This window comes from Schistocerca gregaria, unplaced genomic scaffold (genome assembly GCF_023897955.1).
Source record: "Schistocerca gregaria isolate iqSchGreg1 unplaced genomic scaffold, iqSchGreg1.2 ptg001171l, whole genome shotgun sequence".
Lineage (NCBI taxonomy): Eukaryota > Metazoa > Arthropoda > Insecta > Orthoptera > Acrididae > Schistocerca > Schistocerca gregaria.
In genome coordinates this window covers 95,001-100,000 of record NW_026062501.1, presented here as the reverse complement: position 1 = coordinate 100,000, position 5,000 = coordinate 95,001, and the positions used below count along the sequence as shown (strand labels likewise).

The 5,000-nt window shown below is 53.0% G+C and overlaps 1 non-coding gene across 1 annotated transcript in view; it reads left to right on the top strand.

Annotated features, from left to right (window-relative positions):
* The first annotated feature begins 4,368 nt into the window (after nucleotides 1–4,368).
* LOC126329336 (small subunit ribosomal RNA) overlaps nucleotides 4,369–5,000 on the top strand; it is a 1,893-nt gene continuing 1,261 nt past the window's right edge. Inside the window, exon 1 of the ribosomal RNA XR_007562215.1 lies at nucleotides 4,369–5,000. This exon is cut by the window's right edge and continues 1,261 nt beyond it. This is a non-coding gene — a ribosomal RNA (small subunit ribosomal RNA).

Here is a 5,000-nt window from a genome sequence, read left to right as displayed (position 1 = left end):
CCGCCACCTGGGGGAGGCCACGCGGACTAGGCCAAGTATGGGGCCCACAGTGCTCATTTGCCGAGCCCACCCACACAAAACCTGCACCCCCCTCCAGCGCAGGAGCCGCAACCCGGGTGCGTACGCCGCACCAAGTGCTCCACCCGCGACCGTACGTGCCCCGCCGAAATCGCAACTCCGGCGGATGAACGGCGGACTTTTCTCGCAGTCGTAAGTTGCAATCCACCCCTATATCTTGCGTCTCATGAAGAGTTATATCAAGTATGCCAAATTCCCGCTGTCCCTATACATGCAGTAAGTTCGTCATGGGCGCTGGCCGGCAGGCCGCGAGACCTGACGCCCGGCGGCAAAGAGTGCCCCTCTGAGGATATAGATGTTCCGTTCCGCCGCACAATGGTGACGGTGACCGCTGCCTGCGGTGGCAACGCTGGGCAGAGTCGATACTCGCCGTGTGGTGGAAGGTAAACATTATGCGGTACATCAGTACTTTCCTAATAGTTCGGTCGTCTCACGGCACTGCTTAGTAAATGATGCAAGGCCACATATAGATGATTTATGCGAATGTCCCTATACGTGCTGTAAGACTGGGCACACAACGTGAATCGCACGTCAGCCACACACTCGAACATGCACCACTCTCGGCCTGCAACGGAGACACACAATACGTAAACATCTGGAATGCGACAATGTCGAGTGCATCCTCTCTGCCACATTGCACCGTCGACACTATGATAACCAGAGCAGTAGGTCCACCTATAAAAGCACAATACCCCACTCCTCCGACAACTACCATTGCTCAGATAAACCAACACCACCAACACACATCCTACACAGAGGGGCACCAAATATCACCCCCCCGCCCTCGTGTTATACCACATGAAAAATTGCAGAAGTGAGAGACACAGACCCGCCAGCCTCTTGCTACAAGCATCGAACCGACGTGACATATCTGACGGTGACTCAGGCATCCGCGTACTGCCACAACTATCCACCCCCCCCCCCCCCCCACTCTCTCTCTGCCCCCTTCCCACACAATACCGAATTTAACCAACTTTATCGCTTAACCTAACTGTGGCTGTACCAGATTATCGCTTAACCTAACTGTGGCTGTACCAGATTATCGCTTAACCTAACTGTGGCTGTACCAGATTATCGCTTAACCTAACTGTGGCTGTACCAGATTATCGCTTAACCTAACTGTGGCTGTACCAGATTATCGCTTAACCTAACTGTGGCTGTACCAGATTATCGCTTAACCTAACTGTGGCTGTACCAGATTATCGCTTAACCTAACTGTGGCTGTACCAGATTATCGCTTAACCTAACTGTGGCTGTACCAGATTATCGCTTAACCTAACTGTGGCTGTACCAGATTATCGCTTAACCTAACTGTGGCTGTACCAGATTATCGCTTAACCTAACTGTGGCTGTACCAGATTATCGCTTAACCTAACTGTGGCTGTACCAGATTATCGCTTAACCTAACTGTGGCTGTACCAGATTATCGCTTAACCTAACTGTGGCTGTACCAGATTATCGCTTAACCTAACTGTGGTTGTACCAGATTATCCCTTAACCTAACTCAATTTGTCCCTTAACCTAACTCAATTTGTCCCTTAACCTAACTCAATTTGTCCCTTAACCTAACTCAATTTGTCCCTTAACCTAACTCAATTTGTCCCTTAACCTAACTCAATTTGTCCCTTAACCTAACTCAATTTGTCCCTTAACCTAACTCAATTTGTCCCTTAACCTAACTCAATTTGTCCCTTAACCTAACTCAATTTGTCCCTTAACCTAACTCAATTTGTCCCTTAACCTAACTCAATTTGTCCCTTAACCTAACTCAATTTGTCCCTTAACCTAACTCAATTTGTCCCTTAACCTAACTCAATTTGTCCCTTAACCTAACTCAATTTGTCCCTTAACCTAACCCACGTTGTCCCTTAACCTAACCCACGTTGTCCCTTAACCTAACCCACGTTGTCCCTTAACCTAACCCACGTTGTCCCTTAACCTAACCCACGTTGTCCCTTAACCTAACCCACGTTGTCCCTTAACCTAACCCACGTTGTCCCTTAACGTAACCCACGTTGTCCCTTAACGTAACCCACGTTGTCCCTTAACCTAACCCACGTTGTCCCTTAACCTAACCCACGTTGTCCCTTAACCTAACCCACGTTGTCCCTTAACCTAACCCACGTTGTCCCTTAACCTAACCCACGTTGTCCCTTAACCTAACCCACGTTGTCCCTTAACCTAACCCACGTTGTCCCTTAACCTAACCCACGTTGTCCCTTAACCTAACCCACGTTGTCCCTTAACCTAACCCACGTTGTCCCTTAACCTAACCCACGTTGTCCCTTAACCTAACCCACGTTGTCCCTTAACCTAACCCACGTTGTCCCTTAACCTAACCCACGTTGTCCCTTAACCTAACCCACGTTGTCCCTTAACCTAACCCACGTTGTCCCTTAACCTAACCCACGTTGTCCCTTAACCTAACCCACGTTGTCCCTTAACCTAACCCACGTTGTCCCTTAACCTAACCCACGTTGTCCCTTTGCCTAACATAGTTCACTGCTCGGAATCTCTGGTGTCGTTGTTATCCTCATGTAGATGTCTTGCGAGTGTTGCTTACTTTCCACATATTCCCGCTATCCACTGTCAATTGTACTGCAATAGGACTATATCGCCCCCCCCCCCCCCCTCTGCCCCTCTCTTTGTGTCTCCGTCCTCTCAAGCTGGTCGGTCTGGCGTTTGAGTGTTAAATGAGCCTCGCAGCTGTTCAGTTGCGTTCAGATGTCGACGCCCTCAGTGTACGTCGTGGTATGGTCTGTGTCCATTGTCCGCTGATGTCGTACGCGTAACCCACACGCTGTACCGATCATCGGTAGTTACGTACAGAGTGAAGTAGTGTGATACGTGTGACCGTACGCTGGCTGTGCCCAACGGTGTCGAATCTCAATTTCCATATGTTGTGCTCGATGCTACTTGTCTCGTCTCCCAATAACAGCTAGGTTGCACTGTGGTACGCCGTAGAGGCGTGTGGGAGGAACGTACGAACGCATTGTATGTCACCCTGGGTCGCTGGGGGTGGTGGTGCGGTGAGTCAGGTCAGGTCAGCGTGAGCCGTGTGATGTAGTGACGCGTGTATTCCGACTTTGTCGTATTGCCTCACACAAAGTGCTACCCTGGTGGACCGCGTTCCATATCTGGGACATGCCGCAGATGCCGGTTGACAGTGGATCGCGGAAGGGACATCGCATACGTGCGCGGGCCACCTTCCACGTGTTCTCTTCTGCACATGTCGCAGTGTGTATGTGGTCTGATGTAGCGTGTCGTGACACATGACATCCTGGCATGCAAGAATTGTTGAATTCGCAAATGTAGGTGGACATCTACGTTTACTGCCCAAGATACGCAAATGAACTGGAAATCCGTTGTTGAGCGGTTGTTCACGCTGGAGGTGAATCTGTGATGGCGACGATCGGTACAGCTATTAACCGGTTGTTTCAGCGGTACCCGCCACATCCACACACGTGACTAGGCCCATGTGGGTATGAAGCGATACGCGGCGGTGGCTTGGTGGGACTGTTCCCGGCCGGTGAAGGGGGGCCGCCCGGCGTGTTGGCCGCGCGCTGCGTGGGCGCACGCGCAACAGGCGGCTGGTGGGGGGCGCCGAGTGGCAGGAGCGCCAGCCGACGGGCTCGGCAGGCGGCGCAGCTACGCTGCGGCGCACCCTGCACGCGGCGCCTGGCGGCCAAAGTTGGTTCAGCCGAGCCCGGTGCGAAGCGCGGTGGACATCTGCAGTGTGCTGGTCTGATTGAGGACTGTGTGCGTTGAGGATGCGCCGCCGCCTGGCACTCGGCGCCGCGACGCCGTCTGCTGCTCGGTCGCCCCAGCGGTTCTCGCAGGTGGTTTGTATCGCAGTTGTGCGGACGTGTTGGCGCGTGCGCTGTGCTGGGAGAGTTCGCTTCTGCACCCAAGTGGGGCTTTGCCCTTGTGTGGCGCTGGCGTTGGAGCTGCCGGTCACCATAGGTGGCGCGTGTTGTCTCCCGCCGGCAATGCCACGACAGCACGCTCCCGGGCCTCTGTCGGCAGCGGCAAGCTCAGTTGGGAGCAAGGGTGTTCGCACTAAAACCGTCTACTCGCCTAACTCCGGGCGATTGCGCCTCTCTCGAAACCGACCAAGTACCTAGGACGGCGCTGCGCGCCGCCGGGACCTGAGAGGGTTTCGAGGTGTATCGTGCAGGGGAGCTCGGCCTCCTCCTGTTTGCAGAATAATTGAGCGGACGCTTGCGTGTTCGCGCGGGCCCCCGGGACACACTCCCGGGCGGCCGGCTGCTCAGCTCTAGTTGACGCAGCTCCCTGGTTGATCCTGCCAGTAGTCATATGCTTGTCTCAAAGATTAAGCCATGCATGTCTCAGTACAAGCCGCATTAAGGTGAAACCGCGAATGGCTCATTAAATCAGTTATGGTTCCTTAGATCGTACCCACGTTACTTGGATAACTGTGGTAATTCTAGAGCTAATACATGCAAACAGAGTCCCGACCAGAGATGGAAGGGACGCTTTTATTAGATCAAAACCAATCGGATTGGCTTGTCTGGTCCGTTTGCCTTGGTGACTCTGAATAACTTTGGGCTGATCGCACGGTCCTCGTACCGGCGACGCATCTTTCAAATGTCTGCCTTATCAACTGTCGATGGTAGGTTCTGCGCCTACCATGGTTGTAACGGGTAACGGGGAATCAGGGTTCGATTCCGGAGAGGGAGCCTGAGAAACGGCTACCACATCCAAGGAAGGCAGCAGGCGCGCAAATTACCCACTCCCGGCACGGGGAGGTAGTGACGAAAAATAACGATACGGGACTCATCCGAGGCCCCGTAATCGGAATGAGTACACTTTAAATCCTTTAACGAGTATCTATTGGAGGGCAAGTCTGGTGCCAGCAGCCGCGGTAATTCCAGCTCCAATAGCGTATATTAAAGTTGTTG